Below are 24,113 nucleotides of genomic sequence, written 5' to 3' on the forward strand. Positions count from 1 at the left end.
ATTATATTGAAGTAAGGCTGCCAAGAGGACTTGAAAGTGGGGCAGAATTGCAGGAAACCAATTTCAGGAGGTAGACTGGAATTGCATGTAAAGCATAGGAAAAGAGGCAGAACGTCCACAATGATTCACTTGGCCAAAAAGGGCTTATGCGTTTTTTCCTGCATATATTCAGGAAAAAACGCATATGCACTTTTTGGCCAACCAAGCAAGCTTGCAAAGGAAATCTGCACTACAATGAAGTCTCACTGCCCCCCGGTCAAAAGGGCCATCTGAAAAAAGTGTAAAATCCACAAAGGCAGGACAGGCCATGGAGAACTGGGAGCCTTGTTATGCTGATGGGCGGGATGTAAATTGCCAACAGCCTCTCTGGAGAAGTGTATGGTGTTTCCTGAAACATCCAAAAAACAAAGCAACAGAGCCTAGGCCACTTCCACTTATGGTCCTATAGCTTAGGGAAATTAAAATCAAAAAGACACAGCTACCCCAGAGTTTGGGACAGCTCTGTTTACAAGAACCTCGTTTACGGTACAACTTCAATATCACAGAAAGCGAAAAATGGATAAAGAAGTTGTGGTACTTACGTAAAATGCAATATCACTCAGCAATGAAATCTATGTCATCAGGCCCGTAGCAGCATAATGAGTGGATTCAGGTACGATGATTCTAAGTGAAATAAGTCACACAGAAAAAGAAACATCATAAGATATCACTAATACACGGAATGTACACTTGGCTACACAGGAACTGAATTACAAAACAGAACAGGGTATCAAATGTAGAACACCAACTTATGCTTTCTTAAGGGGAAAGGTGAGTTGGGGTGCTGCATAAAACCAGAGATTGAAATGAGCACAGATACCGTTCCATAAGCCAAATATGTAATAGACAAGAGCTACTCCTTGCTCAACGAAGTGGACTCAACACCCCATATTAAACGCCTAAGAATATACCTGACTAGTAAGAATCTTAACACCTATGGATTTATATGTCTCCGAAAGAGAATCAAGTGTGTGTACAGTGGCATAAACGCAGCAGTGATAGGATTGGTGAGGTTCGGTGAGCAAATGCAGACCCTTTGAAGTCATATTGCATGGTACCCATTCCATGCGTGTCATCTCTCCAGGTTTAAGTATTCTTCCTTCAGCTAAAACATGCATGTGGATCCCAGAGTATGATCCACCGTGTGATCGGGAAACGTGTTCAAATGTGTCTCAGTTTTCGACCCCTGGTATTTCAGTGCAACATTCCAGAAGCTTTACTAACACTCTCCCCACTTGGAGAGTCAATGCCTTTAACCTCCTGTTTGTCCCAGTTTGCAATTTCTGCGTAAGATGAACAGGAATAGGGAGAACCAATGAGAGACTAGCTGGAGGTGTCTGGACGGGAAAATTTAACTCTCATTTCCCACCAGGAAGAGGAATTAACCAATGGCTCAGCATTCCATGCCAGAACCACACTAGGGCCTGAAGCAATCCTTCGGTGTTGCGGCCAGCTCATAAGAAAGAGAGTTGAAGAAAGGAGCTCAGGGGCACTGTAATTCACAAACATGCAGAGTTATAAATGACAGCTATCGTCCAAAAATATATTGAACTAAGGCTGCCAAGAGGACTTGAAAGTGGGGCAGAATTGCAGGAAACCGATTTCAGGAGGTAGACAGGAATTGCACGTAAAGCATAGGAAAAGAGGCAGAACGTCCACAATGATGCACTTGGCCAAAAAGGGTGTATTCGTTTTTTCCTAAATATATTCAGGAAAAAACGCATACGCACTTTTTGGTCAACCAAGGAAGATTGCAAAGGAAATCTGCACTACAATGAAGTCTCACTGTCCCCCGGTCAAAAGGGCCATCTGAGAAAAGTCTAAAATCCAGAAAGGCAGGACAGGCCATGGAGAACTGGGAGCCTTGTTATGCTGATGGGCGGGATGTAAATTGCCAACAGCCACTCTGGAGAAGTGTATGGTGTTTCCTGAAACACCCAAAAAACAAAGCAACAGAGCCTAGGGCACTTCCACTTATGGTCCTATAGCTTAGGGAAATTAAAATCAAAAAGACACAGCCACCCCAAAGTTTGGGACGGGTCTGTTTACAAGAACCTCCTTTACGGTACAAGTTTAATATCGCAGAAAGCGAAAAATGGATAACGAAGTTGTGGTACTTACGTACAATGCAATATCACTCAGCAATGAAATCTGTGTCATCAGACCCGTAGCAGCATAATGAGTGGATTCAGGTATGATGATTCTAAGTGAAATAAGTCACACAGAAAAAGGAACATCATAAGATATCACTAATACACAGAATGTAAACTTGGCTACACAGGATCTGAATTACAAAACAGAACAGTGTCTCAAATGTAGAACACCAACTTATGCTTGCTTAAGGGGAAAGGTGAGTTGGGGTGCTGCATAAAACCAGAGATTGAAATTAGCACAGATACCGTTCCATAAGCCAAATATGTAATAGACAAGAGCTACTCCTTGCTCAACGAAGTGGACTCAACACCCCGTATTAAACGCCTAAGAATATACCTGACTAGGAAGAATCTTAAAACCTATGGATTTATATGTCTCCGAAAGAGAATGAAGCGTGTGTACAGCGGCATAAACGCAGCAGTGATAGGATTGGTGAGGTTCAGTGAGCAAATGCAGACCCTTTGAAGTAATATTACATGGTACCCATTCCATGGGTCTCAACTCTCCAAGTTTAAGTATTCTTCCTTCAGCTAAAACATGCATGTGGAACCCAGAGTATGATCCACCGTGTGATCAGGAAACGTGTTCAAATGTGTCTCAGTTTTCGTCCCCTGGTACTTGGGTGCAACATTCCAGACGCTTTACTAACACTCTCCCCACTTGGAGAGTCAGTGCCTTTAACCTCCTGTTTGGCCCAGTTTGCAATTTCTGCGGAAAATGAACAGGAATAGGGAGAACCCATGAGAGACTAGCTGGAGGTGTCTTGACGGGAAAATTTAACTCTCATTTTCCACCAGGAAGAGTAATTAACCAAAGGCTCAGCGTGCCATGCCAGAACCACAGTAGGGCCAGAATAATCCTGCGGTGTTGCGGCCAGCTCACAAGAAAGCGAGTTGAAGAAAGGAGCTCAGTGGCACTGTAATTCAGAAACATGCAGAGTTATAAATGACAGCTATCGTCCAAAAGTATATTGAAGTAAGGCTGCCATGAGGACTTGAAAGTGGGGCGTAATTGCACGAAACCGATTTCAGAAGTTAGACTGGAATTGCATGTAAAGCATAGGAAAAGAGGCAGAACGTCCACAATGATGCACTTGGCCAAAAAGGGTGTATTCGTTTTTTCCTAAATATATTCAGGAAAAAACGCATACGCACTTTTTGGTCAACCAAGGAAGATTGCAAAGGAAATCTGCACTACAATGAAGTCTCACTGTCCCCCGGTCAAAAGGGCCATCTGAGAAAAGTCTAAAATCCAGAAAGGCAGGACAGGCCATGGAGAACTGGGAGCCTTGTTATGCTGATGGGCGGGATGTAAATTGCCAACAGCCACTCTGGAGAAGTGTATGGTGTTTCCTGAAACACCCAAAAAACAAAGCAACAGAGCCTAGGGCACTTCCACTTATGGTCCTATAGCTTAGGGAAATTAAAATCAAAAAGACACAGCCACCCCAAAGTTTGGGACGGCTCTGTTTACAAGAACCTCCTTTACGGTACAAGTTTAATATCGCAGAAAGCGAAAAATGGATAACGAAGTTGTGGTACTTACGTACAATGCAATATCACTCAGCAATGAAATCTGTGTCATCAGACCCGTAGCAGCATAATGAGTGGATTCAGGTATGATGATTCTAAGTGAAATAAGTCACACAGAAAAAGGAACATCATAAGATATCACTAATACACGGAATGTAAACTTGGCTACACAGGATCTGAATTACAAAACAGAACAGTGTCTCAAATGTAGAACACCAACTTATGCTTGCTTAAGGGGAAAGGTGAGTTGGGGTGCTGCATAAAACCAGAGATTGAAATTAGCACAGATACCGTTCCATAAGCCAAATATGTAATAGACAAGAGCTACTCCTTGCTCAACGAAGTGGACTCAACACCCCGTATTAAACGCCTAAGAATATACCTGACTAGGAAGAATCTTAAAACCTATGGATTTATATGTCTCCGAAAGAGAATGAAGCGTGTGTACAGCGGCATAAACGCAGCAGTGATAGGATTGGTGAGGTTCAGTGAGCAAATGCAGACCCTTTGAAGTAATATTACATGGTACCCATTCCATGGGTCTCAACTCTCCAAGTTTAAGTATTCTTCCTTCAGCTAAAACATGCATGTGGAACCCAGAGTATGATCCACCGTGTGATCAGGAAACGTGTTCAAATGTGTCTCAGTTTTCGTCCCCTGGTACTTGGGTGCAACATTCCAGACGCTTTACTAACACTCTCCCCACTTGGAGAGTCAGTGCCTTTAACCTCCTGTTTGGCCCAGTTTGCAATTTCTGCGGAAAATGAACAGGAATAGGGAGAACCCATGAGAGACTAGCTGGAGGTGTCTTGCCGGGAAAATTTAACTCTCATTTTCCACCAGGAAGAGTAATTAACCAAAGGCTCAGCGTGCCATGCCAGAACCACAGTAGGGCCAGAATAATCCTGCGGTGTTGCGGCCAGCTCACAAGAAAGCGAGTTGAAGAAAGGAGCTCAGTGGCACTGTAATTCAGAAACATGCAGAGTTATAAATGACAGCTATCGTCCAAAAGTATATTGAAGTAAGGCTGCCATGAGGACTTGAAAGTGGGGCGTAATTGCACGAAACCGATTTCAGGAGTTAGACTGGAATTGCATGTAAAGCATAGGAAAAGAGGCAGAACGTCCACAATGATGCACTTGGCCAAAAAGGGTGTATTCGTTTTTTCCTAAATATATTCAGGAAAAAACGCATACGCACTTTTTGGTCAACCAAGGAAGATTGCAAAGGAAATCTGCACTACAATGAAGTCTCACTGTCCCCCGGTCAAAAGGGCCATCTGAGAAAAGTCTAAAATCCAGAAAGGCAGGACAGGCCATGGAGAACTGGGAGCCTTGTTATGCTGATGGGCGGGATGTAAATTGCCAACAGCCACTCTGGAGAAGTGTATGGTGTTTCCTGAAACACCCAAAAAACAAAGCAACAGAGCCTAGGGCACTTCCACTTATGGTCCTATAGCTTAGGGAAATTAAAATCAAAAAGACACAGCCACCCCAAAATTTGGGACGGCTCTGTTTACAAGAACCTCCTTTACGGTACAAGTTTAATATCGCAGAAAGCGAAAAATGGATAACGAAGTTGTGGTACTTACGTACAATGCAATATCACTCAGCAATGAAATCTGTGTCATCAGACCCGTAGCAGCATAATGAGTGGATTCAGGTATGATGATTCTAAGTGAAATAAGTCACACAGAAAAAGGAACATCATAAGATATCACTAATACACGGAATGTAAACTTGGCTACACAGGATCTGAATTACAAAACAGAACAGTGTCTCAAATGTAGAACACCAACTTATGCTTGCTTAAGGGGAAAGGTGAGTTGGGGTGCTGCATAAAACCAGAGATTGAAATTAGCACAGATACCGTTCCATAAGCCAAATATGTAATAGACAAGAGCTACTCCTTGCTCAACGAAGTGGACTCAACACCCCGTATTAAACGCCTAAGAATATACCTGACTAGTAAGAATCTTAAAACCTATGGATTTATATGTCTCCGAAAGAGAATCAAGCGTGTGTACAGTGGCATAAACGCAGCAGTGATAGGATTGGTGAGGTTCGGTGAGCAAATGCAGACCCTTTGAAGTCATATTGCATGGTACCCATTCCATGGGTCTCAAATCTCCAGGTTTAAGGGATTCTTCCTTCAGCTAAAACATGCATGTGGAACCCAGAGTATGATCCACCGTGTGATCGGGAAACGTGTTCAAATGTGTCTTAGTTTTTGTTCCCTGGTACTCGGGTGCAAAATTCCAGACGCTTTACTAACACTCTCCCCACTTGGAGAGTCAGTGCCTTTAAACTCCTGTTTGGCCCAGTTTGCAATATCTGCGGAAAATGAACAGCAATAGGGAGAACCCATGAAAGACTAGCTGGAGGTGTCTGGACGGGCAAATTTAACTCTCATTTCCCACCAGGAAGAGGAATTAACCAAAGGCTCAACGTGCCATGCCGGAACCACACTAGGGCCTGAAGCAATCCTGCGGTGTTGCGGCCAGCTCAAAAGAAAGCGAGTTGAAGAAAGGAGCTCAGGGACACTGTCATTCACAAACATGCAGAGTTATAAATGACAGCTATCGTCCAAAATTATATTGAAGTAAGGCTGCCAAGAGGACTTGAAAGTGGGGCAGAATTGCAGGAAACCAATTTCAGGAGGTAGACTGGAATTGCATGTAAAGCACAGGAAAAGAGGCAGAACGTCCACAATGATTCACTTGGCCAAAAAGGGCTTATGCGTTTTTTCCTGCATATATTCAGGAAAAAACGCATATGCACTTTTTGGCCAACCAAGCAAGCTTGCAAAGGAAATCTGCACTACAATGAAGTCTCACTGCCCCCCGGTCAAAAGGGCCATCTGAAAAAAGTGTAAAATCCACAAAGGCAGGACAGGCCATGGAGAACTGGGAGCCTTGTTATGCTGATGGGCGGGATGTAAATTGCCAACAGCCTCTCTGGAGAAGTGTATGGTGTTTCCTGAAACATCCAAAAAACAAAGCAACAGAGCCTAGGCCACTTCCACTTATGGTCCTATAGCTTAGGGAAATTAAAATCAAAAAGCCACAGCTACCCCAGAGTTTGGGACAGCTCTGTTTACAAGAACCTCGTTTATGGTACAAGTTCAATATCACAGAAAGCGAAAAATGGATAAAGAAGTTGTGGTACTTACGTAAAATGCAATATCACTCAGCAATGAAATCTATGTCATCAGGCCCGTAGCAGCATAATGAGTGGATTCAGGTACGATGATTCTAAGTGAAATAAGTCACACAGAAAAAGAAACATCATAAGATATCACTAATACACGGAATGTACACTTGGCTACACAGGAACTGAATTACAAAACAGAACAGGGTATCAAATGTAGAACACCAACTTATGCTTTCTTAAGGGGAAAGGTGAGTTGGGGTGCTGCATAAAACCAGAGATTGAAATGAGCACAGATACCGTTCCATAAGCCAAATATGTAATAGACAAGAGCTACTCCTTGCTCAACGAAGTGGACTCAACACCCCATATTAAACGCCTAAGAATATACCTGACTAGTAAGAATCTTAACACCTATGGATTTATATGTCTCCGAAAGAGAATCAAGTGTGTGTACAGTGGCATAAACGCAGCAGTGATAAGATTGGTGAGGTTCGGTGAGCAAATGCAGACCCTTTGAAGTCATATTGCATGGTACCCATTCCATGCGTGTCATCTCTCCAGGTTTAAGTATTCTTCCTTCAGCTAAAACATGCATGTGGATCCCAGAGTATGATCCACCGTGTGATCGGGAAACGTGTTCAAATGTGTCTCAGTTTTCGACCCCTGGTATTTCAGTGCAACATTCCAGAAGCTTTACTAACACTCTCCCCACTTGGAGAGTCAATGCCTTTAACCTCCTGTTTGTCCCAGTTTGCAATTTCTGCGTAAGATGAACAGGAATAGGGAGAACCAATGAGAGACTAGCTGGAGGTGTCTGGACGGGAAAATTTAACTCTCATTTCCCACCAGGAAGAGGAATTAACCAATGGCTCAGCGTGCCATGCCAGAACCACACTAGGGCCTGAAGCAATCCTTCGGTGTTGCGGCCAGCTCATAAGAAAGAGAGTTGAAGAAAGGAGCTCAGGGGCACTGTAATTCACAAACATGCAGAGTTATAAATGACAGCTATCGTCCAAAAATATATTGAACTAAGGCTGCCAAGAGGACTTGAAAGTGGGGCAGAATTGCAGGAAACCGATTTCAGGAGGTAGACAGGAATTGCACGTAAAGCATAGGAAAAGAGGCAGAACGTCCACAATGATGCACTTGGCCAAAAAGGGTGTATTCGTTTTTTCCTAAATATATTCAGGAAAAAACGCATACGCACTTTTTGGTCAACCAAGGAAGATTGCAAAGGAAATCTGCACTACAATGAAGTCTCACTGTCCCCCGGTCAAAAGGGCCATCTGAGAAAAGTCTAAAATCCAGAAAGGCAGGACAGGCCATGGAGAACTGGGAGCCTTGTTATGCTGATGGGCGGGATGTAAATTGCCAACAGCCACTCTGGAGAAGTGTATGGTGTTTCCTGAAACACCCAAAAAACAAAGCAACAGAGCCTAGGGCACTTCCACTTATGGTCCTATAGCTTAGGGAAATTAAAATCAAAAAGACACAGCCACCCCAAAGTTTGGGACGGCTCTGTTTACAAGAACCTCCTTTACGGTACAAGTTTAATATCGCAGAAAGCGAAAAATGGATAACGAAGTTGTGGTACTTACGTACAATGCAATATCACTCAGCAATGAAATCTGTGTCATCAGACCCGTAGCAGCATAATGAGTGGATTCAGGTATGATGATTCTAAGTGAAATAAGTCACACAGAAAAAGGAACATCATAAGATATCACTAATACACGGAATGTAAACTTGGCTACACAGGATCTGAATTACAAAACAGAACAGTGTCTCAAATGTAGAACACCAACTTATGCTTGCTTAAGGGGAAAGGTGAGTTGGGGTGCTGCATAAAACCAGAGATTGAAATTAGCACAGATACCGTTCCATAAGCCAAATATGTAATAGACAAGAGCTACTCCTTGCTCAACAAAGTGGACTCAACACCCCGTATTAAACGCCTAAGAATATACCTGACTAGTAAGAATCTTAAAACCTATGGATTTATATGTCTCCGAAAGAGAATCAAGCGTGTGTACAGTGGCATAAACGCAGCAGTGATAGGATTGGTGAGGTTCGGTGAGCAAATGCAGACCCTTTGAAGTCATATTGCATGGTACCCATTCCATGGGTCTCAAATCTCCAGGTTTAAGGGATTCTTCCTTCAGCTAAAACATGCATGTGGAACCCAGAGTATGATCCACCGTGTGATAGGGAAACGTGTTCAAATGTGTCTTAGTTTTTGTTCCCTGGTACTCGGGTGCAAAATTCCAGACGCTTTACTAACTCTCTCCCCACTTGGAGAGTCAGTGCCTTTAAACTCCTGTTTGGCCCAGTTTGCAATATCTGCGGAAAATGAACAGCAATAGGGAGAACCCATGAAAGACTAGCTGGAGGTGTCTGGACGGGCAAATTTAACTCTCATTTCCCACCAGGAAGAGGAATTAACCAAAGGCTCAACGTGCCATGCCGGAACCACACTAGGGCCTGAAGCAATCCTGCGGTGTTGCGGCCAGCTCAAAAGAAAGCGAGTTGAAGAAAGGAGCTCAGGGACACTGTCATTCACAAACCTGCAGAGTTATAAATGACAGCTATCGTCCAAAATTATATTGAAGTAAGGCTGCCAAGAGGACTTGAAAGTGGGGCAGAATTGCAGGAAACCAATTTCAGGAGGTAGACTGGAATTGCATATAAAGCATAGGAAAAGAGGCAGAACGTCCACAATGATTCACTTGGCCAAAAAGGGCTTATGCGTTTTTTCCTGCATATATTCAGGAAAAAACGCATATGCACTTTTTGGCCAACCAAGCAAGCTTGCAAAGGAAATCTGCACTACAATGAAGTCTCACTGCCCCCCGGTCAAAAGGGCCATCTGAAAAAAGTGTAAAATCCACAAAGGCAGGACAGGCCATGGAGAACTGGGAGCCTTGTTATGCTGATGGGCGGGATGTAAATTGCCAACAGCCACTCTGGAGAAGTGTATGGTGTTTCCTGAAACATCCAAAAAACAAAGCAACAGAGCCTAGGGCACTTCCACTTATGGTCCTATAGCTTAGGGAAATTAAAATCAAAAAGCCACAGCTACCCCAGAGTTTGGGACAGCTCTGTTTACAAGAACCTCGTTTACGGTACAACTTCAATATCACAGAAAGCGAAAAATGGATAAAGAAGTTGTGGTACTTACGTAAAATGCAATATCACTCAGCAATGAAATCTATGTCATCAGGCCCATAGCAGCATAATGAGTGGATTCAGGTACGATGATTCTAAGTGAAATAAGTCACACAGAAAAAGAAACATCATAAGATATGACTAATACACGGAATGTACACTTGGCTACACAGGAACTGAATTACAAAACAGAACAGGGTCTCAAATGTAGAACACCAACTTATGCTTTCTTAAGGGGAAAGGTGAGTTGGGGTGCTGCATAAAACCAGAGATTGAAATGAGCACAGATACCGTTCCATAAGCCAAATATGTAATAGACAAGAGCTACTCCTTGCTCAACGAAGTGGACTCAACACCCCATATTAAACGCCTAAGAATATACCTGACTAGTAAGAATCTTAACACCTATGGATTTATATGTCTCCGAAAGAGAATCAAGTGTGTGTACAGTGGCATAAACGCAGCAGTGATAGGATTGGTGAGGTTCGGTGAGCAAATGCAGACCCTTTGAAGTCATATTGCATGGTACCCATTCCATGCGTGTCATCTCTCCAGGTTTAAGTATTCTTCCTTCAGCTAAAACATGCATGTGGATCCCAGAGTATGATCCACCGTGTGATCGGGAAACGTGTTCAAATGTGTCTCAGTTTTCGACCCCTGGTATTTCAGTGCAACATTCCAGAAGCTTTACTAACACTCTCCCCACTTGGAGAGTCAATGCCTTTAACCTCCTGTTTGTCCCAGTTTGCAATTTCTGCGTAAGATGAACAGGAATAGGGAGAACCAATGAGAGACTAGCTGGAGGTGTCTGGACGGGCAAATTTAACTCTCATTTCCCACCAGGAAGAGGAATTAACCAATGGCTCAGCGTGCCATGCCAGAACCACACTAGGGCCTGAAGCAATTCTTCGGTGTTGCGGCCAGCTCATAAGAAAGAGAGTTGAAGAAAGGAGCTCAGGGGCACTGTAATTCACAAACATGCAGAGTTATAAATGACAGCTATCGTCCAAAAATATATTGAACTAAGGCTGCCAAGAGGACTTGAAAGTGGGGCAGAATTGCAGGAAACCGATTTCAGGAGGTAGACAGGAATTGCACGTAAAGCATAGGAAAAGAGGCAGAACGTCCACAATGATGCACTTGGCCAAAAAGGGCGTATGCGTTTTTTCCTGAATATATTCAGGAAAAAACGCATACGCACTATTTGGCCAACCAAGCAAGCTTGCAAAGGAAATCTGCACTACAATGAAGTCTCACTTCCCCCCTGTCAAAAGGGCCATCTGATAAAAGTCTAAAATCCAGAAAGGCAGGACAGGCTATGGAGAACTGGGAGCCTTGTTATGCTGATGGGCGGGATGTAAATTGTCAACAGCCACTCTGGAGAAGTGTATGGTGTTTCCTGAAACATACAAAAAACAAAGCAACAGAGCCTAGGGCACTTCCACTTATGGTCCTATAGCTTAGGGAAATTAAAATCAAAAAGACACAGCCACCCCAAAGTTTGGGACGGCTCTGTTTACAAGAACCTCCTTTACGGTACAAGTTTAATATCGCAGAAAGCGAAAAATGGATAACGAAGTTGTGGTACTTACGTACAATGCAATATCACTCAGCAATGAAATCTGTGTCATCAGACCCGTAGCAGCATAATGAGTGGATTCAGGTATGATGATTCTAAGTGAAATAAGTCACACAGAAAAAGGAACATCATAAGATATCACTAATACACGGAATGTAAACTTGGCTACACAGGATCTGAATTACAAAACAGAACAGTGTCTCAAATGTAGAACACCAACTTATGCTTGCTTAAGGGGAAAGGTGAGTTGGGGTGCTGCATAAAACCAGAGATTGAAATTAGCACAGATACCATTCCATAAGCCAAATATGTAATAGACAAGAGCTACTCCTTGCTCAACGAAGTGGACTCAACACCCCGTATTAAACGCCTAAGAATATACCTGACTAGTAAGAATCTTAAAACCTATGGATTTATATGTCTCCGAAAGAGAATCAAGCGTGTGTACAGTGGCATAAACGCAGCAGTGATAGGATTGGTGAGGTTCGGTGAGCAAATGCAGACCCTTTGAAGTCATATTTCATGGTACCCATTCCATGGGTCTCAAATCTCCAGGTTTAAGGGATTCTTCCTTCAGCTAAAACATGCATGTGGAACCCAGAGTATGATCCACCGTGTGATCGGGAAACGTGTTCAAATGTGTCTTAGTTTTTGTTCCCTGGTACTCGGGTGCAAAATTCCAGACGCTTTACTAACACTCTCCCCACTTGGAGAGTCAGTGCCTTTAAACTCCTGTTTGGCCCAGTTTGCAATATCTGCGGAAAATGAACAGCAATAGGGAGAACCCATGAAAGACTAGCTGGAGGTGTCTGGACGGGCAAATTTAACTCTCATTTCCCACGAGGAAGAGGAATTAACCAAAGGCTCAACGTGCCATGCCGGAACCACACTAGGGCCTGAAGCAATCCTGCAGTGTTGCGGCCAGCTCAAAAGAAAGCGAGTTGAAGAAAGGAGCTCAGGGACACTGTCATTCACAAACCTGCAGAGTTATAAATGACAGCTATCGTCCAAAATTATATTGAAGTAAGGCTGCCAAGAGGACTTGAAAGTGGGGCAGAATTGCAGGAAACCAATTTCAGGAGGTAGACTGGAATTGCATATAAAGCATAGGAAAAGAGGCAGAACGTCCACAATGATTCACTTGGCCAAAAAGGGCTTATGCGTTTTTTCCTGCATATATTCAGGAAAAAACGCATATGCACTTTTTGGCCAACCAAGCAAGCTTGCAAAGGAAATCTGCACTACAATGAAGTCTCACTGCCCCCCGGTCAAAAGGGCCATCTGAAAAAAGTGTAAAATCCACAAAGGCAGGACAGGCCATGGAGAACTGGGAGCCTTGTTATGCTGATGGGCGGGATGTAAATTGCCAACAGCCACTCTGGAGAAGTGTATGGTGTTTCCTGAAACATCCAAAAAACAAAGCAACAGAGCCTAGGCCACTTCCACTTATGGTCCTATAGCTTAGGGAAATTAAAATCAAAAAGCCACAGCTACCCCAGAGTTTGGGACAGCTCTGTTTACAAGAACCTCGTTTACGGTACAACTTCAATATCACAGAAAGCGAAAAATGGATAAAGAAGTTGTGGTACTTACGTAAAATGCAATATCACTCAGCAATGAAATCTATGTCATCAGGCCCATAGCAGCATAATGAGTGGATTCAGGTACGATGATTCTAAGTGAAATAAGTCACACAGAAAAAGAAACATCATAAGATATGACTAATACACGGAATGTACACTTGGCTACACAGGAACTGAATTACAAAACAGAACAGGGTCTCAAATGTAGAACACCAACTTATGCTTTCTTAAGGGGAAAGGTGAGTTGGGGTGCTGCATAAAACCAGAGATTGAAATGAGCACAGATACCGTTCCATAAGCCAAATATGTAATAGACAAGAGCTACTCCTTGCTCAACGAAGTGGACTCAACACCCCATATTAAACGCCTAAGAATATACCTGACTAGTAAGAATCTTAACACCTATGGATTTATATGTCTCCGAAAGAGAATCAAGTGTGTGTACAGTGGCATAAACGCAGCAGTGATAGGATTGGTGAGGTTCGGTGAGCAAATGCAGACCCTTTGAAGTCATATTGCATGGTACCCATTCCATGTGTGTCATCTCTCCAGGTTTAAGTATTCTTCCTTCAGCTAAAACATGCATGTGGATCCCAGAGTATGATCCACCGTGTGATCGGGAAACGTGTTCAAATGTGTCTCAGTTTTCGACCCCTGGTATTTCAGTGCAACATTCCAGAAGCTTTACTAACACTCTCCCCACTTGGAGAGTCAATGCCTTTAACCTCCTGTTTGTCCCAGTTTGCAATTTCTGCGTAAGATGAACAGGAATAGGGAGAACCAATGAGAGACTAGCTGGAGGTGTCTGGACGGGCAAATTTAACTCTCATTTCCCACCAGGAAGAGGAATTAACCAATGGCTCAGCGTGCCATGCCAGAACCACACTAGGGCCTGAAGCAATTCTTCGGTGTTGCGGCCAGCTCATAAGAAAGAGAGTTGAAGAAAGGAGCTCAGGGGCACTGTAATTCACAAACATGCAGAGTTATAAATGACAGCTATCGTCCAAAAATATATTGAACTAAGGCTGCCAAGAGGACTTGAAAGTGGGGCAGAATTGCAGGAAACCGATTTCAGGAGGTAGACAGGAATTGCACGTAAAGCATAGGAAAAGAGGCAGAACGTCCACAATGATGCACTTGGCCAAAAAGGACGTATGCGTTTTTTCCTGAATATATTCAGGAAAAAACGCATACGCACTTTTTGGCCAACCAAGCAAGCTTGCAAAGGAAATCTGCACTACAATGAAGTCTCACTGCCCCCCTGTCAAAAGGGCCATCTGATAAAAGTCTAAAATCCAGAAAGGCAGGACAGGCTATGGAGAACTGGGAGCCTTGTTATGCTGATGGGCGGGATGTAAATTGTCAACAGCCACTCTGGAGAAGTGTATGGTGTTTCCTGAAACATACAAAAAACAAAGCAACAGAGCCTAGGGCACTTCCACTTATGGTCCTATAGCTTAGGGAAATTAAAATCAAAAAGACACAGCCACCCCAAAGCTTGGGATGGCTCTGTTTACAAGAACCTCGTTTACGGTACAAGTTCAATATCGCAGAAAGGGAAAAATGGATAAAGAAGTTGTGGTACTTACGTAAAATTCAATATCACTCAGCAATGAAATCTGTGTCATCAGGCCCGTAGCAGCATAATGAGTGGACTCAGGTACGATGATTCTAAGTGAAATAAGTCACACAGAAAAAGAAACATCATAAGATATCACTACTACACGGAATGTAAACTTGGCTACACAGGAACTGAATTACAAAACAGAACAGGGTCTCAAATGTAGAAAATCAACTTATGCTTGCTTAAGGGGAAAGGTGAGTTGGGGTGCTGCATAAAACCAGAGATTGAAATTAGCACAGATACCGTTCCATAAGCCAAATATGTAATAGACAAGAGCTACTCCTTGCTCAACGAAGTGGACACAACACACCATATTAAACGCCTAAGAATATACCTGACTAGTAAGAATCTTAAAACCTATGGATTTCTATGTCTCCGAAAGAGAATCAAACGTGTGTACAGCGGCATAAACGCAGCAGTGATAGGACTGGTGAGGTTCGGTGAGCAAATGCAGACCCTTTGAAGTCATATTGCATGGTACCCATTCCATGGGTCTCAACTCTCCAGGTTTAAGGGATTCTTCCTTCAGCTAAAACATGCATGTGGAACCCAGAGTATGATCCACCGTGTGATCGGGAAACGTGTTCAAATGTGTCTCAGTTTTTGTCCCCTGGTACTCGGGTGCAACATTCCAGATGCTTTACTAACACATTCCCCATTTGGAGAGTCAGTTCCTTTAAACTCCGGTTTGGCCCAGTTTGCAATTTCTGCGGAAAATGAACAGGAATAGGGAGAACCAATGAGAGAATAGCTGGAGGTGTCTGGACGGGAAAATTTAACTCTCATTTCCCACCAGGAAGAGGAATTAACCAAAGGCTCAGCGTGTTATGCCAGAACCACACTAGGGCCTGAAGCAATCCTGCGGTTTTGCGGCCAGCTCACAAGAAAGCGAGTTGAAGAAAGGAGCTCAGGGGCACTGTAATTCACAAACCTGCAGAGTTATGAATGACAGCTATCGTCCAAAAATATATTGAAGTAAGGCTGCCAAGAGGACTTGAAATCGGGACAGAATTGCAGGAAACCGATTTCAGAAGGTAGACTGGAATTGCATGTAAAGCATAGGAAAAGAAGCAGAACGTCCACAATGATGCACTTGGCCAAAAAGGGCGTATGCGTTTTTTCCTGAATATATTCAGGAAAAAACGGATATGCCCTTTTTGGACAACCAAGCAAGCTTGCAAAGGAAATCTGCACTAAAATGAAGTCTCACTGCCCCCCCAGTCAAAAGGGCCATCTGAAAAATGTGTAAAATCCAGAAAAGCAGGACAGGCCATGGAGAACTGGGAGCCTTGTTATGCTGATGGGTGGGATGTAAATTGCCAACAGCCACTGTGGAGAAGTGTATGGTGTTTCCTGAAACATCTACAAAACAAAGCAACAGAGCCTAGGGCACTGCCACTTATGGTCCTATAGCTTAGGGAAATTAAAATCAAAAAGACACAGCCACCCCAAAGTTTGCGACGGTTCCGTTTACAAGAACCTCATTTACGGTACAAGTTCAATATCACAGAAAGCGAAAAATGGATAAAGAAGTTGTGGTACTTACGTACAATGCAATATCACTGAGCAATGAAATCTATGTCATCAGGCCCATAGCAGCATAATGAGTGGATTCAGGTATGATGATTCTAAGTGAAATAAGTCACACAGAAAAAGAAACATCATAAGATATCACTACTACACGGAATGTAAACTTGGCTACACAGGAACTGAATTACAAAACAGAACAGGGTCTCAAATGCAGAAAACCAACTTATGCTTGCTTAAGTGGAAAGGTGAGTTGGGGTGCTGCATAAAACCAGAGATTGAAATGAGCACAGATACCGTTCCATAAGCCAAATATGTAATAGACAAGAGCTACTCCTTGCTCAACGAAGTGGACTCAACACCCCATATTAAACGCATAACAATATACCTGACTAGTAAGAATCTTAAAACCTATGGATTTATATGTCTCCAAAAGAGAATCAAGCGTGTGTACAGCAGCATAAATGCAGCAGTGATAGGATTGGTGAAGTTCGCTGAGCAAATGCAGACCCTTTGAAGTCATAATACATGGTACCCATTCCATGGGTCTCAACTCTCCAGGTTTAAGGGATTCTTCCTTCAGCTAAAACATGCATGTGGAACCCAGAGTATGATCCACCGTGTGATCGGGAAACGTGTTCAAATGTGTCTCAGTTTTCGTACCCTGGTACTCGGGTGCAACATTCCAGATGCTTTACTAACACATTCCCCATTTGGAGAGTCAGTTCCTTTAAACTCCTGTTTGGCCCAGTTTGCAATTTCTGCGGAAAATGAACAGGAATAGGGAGAACCAATGAGAGAATAGCTGGAGGTGTCTGGACCGGCAAATTTAACTCTCATTTCCCACCAGGAAGAAGAATTAACCAAAGGCTCAGCGTGTTATGCCAGAACCACACTAGGGCCTGAAGCACTCCTGCGGTGTTTCGGCAGCTCACAAGAAAGCGAGTTGAAGGAAGGAGCTCAGGGGCACTGTAATTCACAAACCTGCAGAGTTATAAATGACAGCTATCGTCCAAAAATATATTGAAGTAAGGCTGCGAAGCGGACTTGAAAGCGGGGCAGAACTGCAGGAAACCGATTTCAGGAGGTAGACTAGAATTGCATGTAAAGCATAGGAAAAGAGGCAGAACTTCCACAATGATGCACTTGGCCAAAAAGGGCGTATGCGTTTTTTCCTGAATATATTCAGGAAGAAACGCATACACCCTTTTTGGCCAACCAAGCAAGCTTGCAAAAGAAATCTGCACTACAATGAAGTCTCACTGCCCCCCGGTCTAAGGGGCCATCTGAAAAAAGTGTAAAATCCTGAAAGGCAGGACAGGCCATGCAGAACTGGGAGCCTTGTTATGCTGATGGGCGGGATGTAAATTGCCAACAGCCACTCTGGAGAAGTGTATGGTGTTTCCAGAAACATCTAAAAAACAAAGCAACAGAGCCTAGGGCACTTCCACTTATGGTCCTATAGCTTAGGGAAATTAAAATAATAAAAAAAAACAGCCACCCCAAAGTCTGGGACAGCTGTGTTTACAAGAACCTCGTTTACGGTACAAGTTCAATATGGCAGAAAGCGAAAAATGGATAAAGAAGTTGTGGTACTTACGTACAATGCAATATCACTCAGCAATGAAATCTATGTCTTCAGACCCGTAACAGCATAATGAGTGGATTCAGGTACGATGATTCTAAGTGAAATAAGTCACACAGAAAAAGAAACATCATAAGATATCACTACTACGCAGAATGTAAACTTGGCTACACAGGAACTGAATTACAAAACAGAACAGGGTTTCAAATGTAGAAAACCAACTTATGCTTGCTTAAGGGGAAAGGTGAGTTGGGGTGCTGCATAAAACCAGAGATTGAAATTAGCACAGATACCGTTCCATAAGCCAAATATGTAATAGACAAGAGCTACTCCTTGCTCAACGAAGTGGACTCAACACCCCATATTAAACGCCTAAGAATATACCTGACTAGGAAGAAAATTAAAACCAATGGATTTATATGTCTCCGAAAGAGAATAAAGGGTGTGTACAGTGGCATAAACGCAGCAGTGATAGGATTGGTGAGGTTCGGTGAGCAAACGCAGACCCTTTGAAGTCATAATGCATCGTACCCATTCCATGGGTCTCAACCTTCCAGGTTTAAGGGATTCTTCCTTCAGCTAAAACATGCATGTGGAACCCAGAGTATGATCCACCGTGTGATCGGGAAACATGTTCAAATGTGTCTTAGTTTTCATCATCTGGTACTCGGGTGCAACAATCCAGACGCTTTACTAACACTCTCCCCACTTGGAGAGTCAGTGCCTTTAATCTCCTGTTTGGCCCAGTTTGCAAATTCTGTGGAAGATGAACAGGAATAGGGAGAACCCATGAGAGACTAGCTGGAGGTGTCTGGACGGGCAAATTTAACTCTCATTTTCCACCAGGAAGAGTAATTAACCAAAGGCTCAGCGTGCCATGCCAGAACCACAGTAGGGCCAGAATAATCCTGCGGTGTTGCGGCCAGCTCACAAGAAAGCGAGTTGAAGAAAGGAGCTCAGGGGCACTGTCATTCACAAACCTGCAGAGATATAAATGACAGCTATCGTCCAAAAATATATTGAAGTAAGGCTGCCAAGAGGACTTGAAAGCGGGGCAGAATTGCAGGAAACCGATTTCAGGAGGTAGACTGGAATTGCATGTAAAGCATAGGAAAAGAGGCAGAACGTCCACAGTGATGCACTTGGCAAAAAAGGGCGTATGCGTTCTTTCCTGAATATATTTAGGAAAAAACGCATACACCCTTTTTGGCCAACCAAGCAAGCTTGCAAAGAAATCTGCACTATAATGAAGTCTCACTGTCCCCCGGTCAAAAGGGCCATCTGAAAAAAGTGTATAATCCAGAAAGACAGGACAGGCCACGGAGAACTGGGAGCCTTGTTATGCTGCTGGGCAGCATGTAAATTGCCAACAGCCACTCTGGAGAAGTGTATGGTGTTTCCTGAAACATCTAAAAATCAAAGCAACAGAGCCTAGGTCACTTCCACTTATGGTCCTATAGCTTAGGGAAATTAAAATCAAAAAGACACAGCCACCCCAAAGTTTGGGATGGCTCTGTTTACAAGAACCTCGTTTACGGTACAAGTTCAATATCACAGAAAGCGAAAAATGGATAAAGAAGTTGTGGTACTTACGTACAATGCAATATCACTCAGCAATGAAATCTATGTCATCAGGCACGTAGCAGCATAATGAGTGGACTCAGGTACGATGATTCTAAGTGAAATAAGTCACACAGAAAAAGAAACATCATAAGATATCACTAATACACGGAATGTAAACTTGGCTACACAGGAACTGAATTACAAAACAGAACAGGGTCTCAAATGTAGAAAACCAACTTATGCTTGCTTAAGGGGAAAGGTGTGTTGGGGTGCTGCATAAAACCAGAGAATGAAATGAGCACAGATACCGTTCCATAAGCCAAATATGTAATAGACAAGAGCTACTCCTTGCTCAACGAAGTGGACTCAACACCCCATATTAAACGCCTAAGAATATACCTGACTAGAAAGAATCTGAAAACCTATGGATTTATATGTCTCCGAAAGAGAATCAAGCGTGTGTACAGCGGCCTAAACGCAGCAGTGATAGGATTGGTGAGGTTCGGTGAGCAAATGCAGACCCTTTGAAGTCATATTGCATGGTACCGATTCCATGGGTCTCAACTCTCCAGGTTTAAGGGATTCTTCCTTCAGCTAAAACATGCATGTGGAACCCAGAGTATGATCCACCGTGTGATCGGCAAACGTGTTCAAATGTGTCTCAGTTTTCGTCCCCTGGTACTCGGGTGCAACATTCCAGACGCTTTACTAACAGTCTCCCCACTTGGAGAGTCAGTGCCTTTAACCTCCTGTTTGGCCCAGTTTGCAATTTCTACGTAAGATGAACAGGAATAGGGAGAACCAATGAGAGACTAGCTGGAGGTGTCTGGACGGGCAAATTTAACTCTCATTTCCCACCAGGAAGAGGAATTAACCAAAGGCTCAAAGTGTCATGCCGGAACCACACTAGGGCCTGTAGCAATCGTGCAGTGTTGCGGCCAGCTCACAAGAAAGCGAGTTGAAGTAAGGAGCTCAGGGGCAGTGTAATTCACAAGCCTGCAGACTTATAAATGACAGCTATCCTCCAAAAATATATTCAAGTAAGGCTGCCAAGAGGACTTCAAAGCGGGGCAGAATTGCAGGAAACCGATTTCAGGAGGTAGACTGGAATTGTATGTAAAGCATAGGAAAAGAGGCAGAACGTCCACAATGATGCACTTGGCCAGAAAGTGTGTATGCGTTTTTTCCTGAATATATTCAGGAAAAAACGCATACGTCCTTTTTGGCCAACCAAGCAAGCTTGCAAAGGAAATCTGCACTACAATGAAGTCTCACTGGCCCCCGGTCAAAAGGACCATCTGAAAAAAGTGTAAAATCCAGAGAGGCAGGACAGACCATGGAGAACTGGGAGCCTTGTTATGCTGATGGGCGGGATGTAAATTGCCAACAGCCACTCTGGAGAAGTGTATGGTGTTTCCTGAAACATCTAGAAAACAAAGCAACAGAGCCTAGGGCACTTCCAATTATGGTCCTATAGCTTAGGGAAATTAAAATCAAAAAGAAACAGCCACCCCAAAGTTTGGGACAGCTCTGTTTACAAGAACCTCGTTTACGGTACAAGTTCAATATCACAGAAAGCGAAAAATGGATAAAGAAGTTGTGGTACTTACGTACAATGCAATATAACTCAGCAATGAAATCTATGTTATCAGGCACGTAGCAGCATAATGAGTGGATTCAGGTACGATGATTCTAAGTGAAATAAGTCACACAGAAAAAGAAACATCATAAGATATCACTACTACACGGAATGTAAACTTGGCTACACAGGAACTGAATTAGAAAACAGAACAGGGTCTCAAATGTAGAAAACCAACTTATGCTTGCTTAAGGGGAAAGGTGAGTTGGGGTGCTGCATAAAACCAGAGATTGAAATGAGCACAGATACCGTTCCATAAGCCAAATATGTAATAGACAAGAGCTACTACTTGCTCAACGAAGTGGAATCAACACCCCATATTAAACGCCTAAGAATATACCTGACTAGTAAGTATCTAAAAACCTATGGATTTCTATGTCTCCGAAGGAGAATCTAGCGTGTGTACAGCAGCATAAACGCAGCAGTGATAGGATTGGTAAGGTTCGGTGAGCAAATGCAGACCCTTTGAAGTCATATTGCATGGTACCCATTCCATGGGTCTCAACTCTCCAGGTTTAAGGGATTCTTCCTTCAGCTAAAACATGCATGTGGAACCCAGAGTATGATCCACCGTGTGATCGGGAAACATGTTCAAATGTGTTTCAGTTTTTATCCCCTGGTACTCGGGTGCAACATTCCAGACACTTTACTAACACTCTCCCCACTTGGAGAGTCAGTGCCTTTAACCTCCTGTTTGGCCCAGTTTGCAATTTCTGCGTAAGATGAACAGGAATAGGAAGAACCAATGAGAGACTAGCTGGAGGTGTCTGGACGGGCAAATTTAACTCTCATTTCCCACCAGGAAGAGGAATTAACCAAAGCCTCAGCGTGCCGTGCTGGAACCACACTAGGGCCTGTAGCAATCCTGCAGTGTTGCGGCCAGCTCACAAGAAAGCGAGTTGAAGAAAGGAGCTCAGGGACACTGTAATTCACAAACCTGCAGAGTTATAAATGACAGCTATCGTCCAAAAATATATTCAAGTAAGGCTGCCAAGAGGACTTGAAAGCGGGGCAGAATTGCACGAAACCGATTTCAGGAGGTAGACTGGAATTGCATGTAAAGCATAGGAAAAGAGGCAGAACGTCCACAATGATGCACTTGGCCAAAGGGGTGTATGCGTTTTTTCCTGAATATATTCAGAAAAAAACGTATACGCACGTTTTGGCCAACCAAGCAAGCTTGCGAAGGAAATCTGCACTACAATGAAGTCTCAGTGCCCCCCGGTCAAAAGGGCCATCTGAAAAATGTGTAAAATCCAGAAAGTCAGGACAGGCCACGGAGAACTGGGAGCCTTGTTATGCTGATGGGCGGGATGTAAATTGCCAACAGCCACTCTGGGGAAGTGTATGGTGTTTCCTGAAACATCTAAAAAACAATGCAACAGAGCCTAGGCCACTTCCACTTATGGTCCTATAGCTTAGGGAAATTAAAATCAAAAAGACACAGCGACCCCAAAGTTTGGGACGGCTCTGTTTAAAAGAACCTCATTTACGGTAGAAGTTCAATATCACAGAAAGCGAAATATGGATAAAGAAGTTGTGGTACTTACGTACAATGCAATATCACGCAGCAATGAAATCTATGTCATCAGTCCCATAGCAGCGTAATGAGTGGATTCAGGTACGATGATTCTAAGTGAAATAAGTCACACAGAAAAAGAAACATCATAAGATATCACTAATACACGGAATGTAAACTTGGCTACACAGGAACTGAATTACAAAACAGAACAGGGACTCAAATGTAGAAAACCAACTTATGCTTGCTTAAGGGGAAAGGTGAGTTGGGGTGCTGCATAAAACCAGAGATTGAAATGAGCACAGATACCGTTCCATAAGCCAAATATGTAATAGACAAGAGCTACTCCTTGCTCAACGAAGTGGACACAACACCCCATATTAAACGCCTAAGAATATACCTGACTAGTAAGAATCTTAAAACCTATGGATTTATATGTCTCTGAAAGAGATTCAAGCGTGTGTAGAGCGGTATAAACGAAGCAGTGACAGGATTGGTGAGGTTTGGTGAGTAAATGCAGACCCTTTGAAGTCATATTGCATGGTACCCATTCCATGGGTGTCAACTCTCCAGGTTTAAGGGATTCTTCCTTCAGCTAAAACATGCATGTGGAACCCAGAGTATGATCCAGCGTGTGATCGGGAAATGTGTTCAAATGTGTCTCAGTTTTCGTCCCCTGGTACTCGGGTGCAACATTCCAGACGCTTTACTAACACTCTCCCTACTTGGAGAGTCAGTACCTTTAACCTCCTGTTTGGCCAAGTTTCAATTTATGCGGAAGATGAACAGGTATAGGGAGAACCAATGAGAGACTAGCTTGAGGTGTCTGGACGGGCAAATTTAACTCTCATTTCCCACCAGGAAGAGGAATTAACCAAAGGCTCAGCATGCCGTGCCGGAACCACACTAGGGCCTGAAGCAATCCTGCGGTGTTCCGGCCACCTAACAAGAAAGCGCGTTGAAGAAAGGAGCTCAGGGGCACTGTAATTCCCAAACCTGCAGAGTTATAAATGACAGCTATCGTCCAAAAATATATTGAAGTTAGGCTGCCAAGAGGACTTGAAAGCGGGGCAGAATTGCAGGAATCCGATTTCAGGAGGTAGACTGGAATTGCATATAAAGCATAGGAAAAGAGGCAGAACGTCGACAATGATGCACTTGGCCAAAAAGGGCGTATGCGTTTTTTCCTGAATATATTCAGGAAAAAACGCATATGCCCTTTTTGGCCAACCAAGCAAGCTTGCAAAGGAAATCTGCACTACAATGAAGTCTCACTGCCCCCCGGTCAAACGGGCCATCTGAAAAAAGTGTAAAATCCAGAAAGGCAGGACAGGCCATGGAGAACTGGGAGCCTTGTTATGCTGATGGGCGGGATGTAAATTGCCAACAGCCACTCTGGAGAAGTGTATGGTGTTTCCTGAAACATCTAAAAAACAAAGCAACAGAGCCTAG

This window comes from Orcinus orca, chromosome 2, assembly GCF_937001465.1.
Source record: "Orcinus orca chromosome 2, mOrcOrc1.1, whole genome shotgun sequence".
In the NCBI taxonomy this organism is placed as follows: domain Eukaryota; kingdom Metazoa; phylum Chordata; class Mammalia; order Artiodactyla; family Delphinidae; genus Orcinus; species Orcinus orca.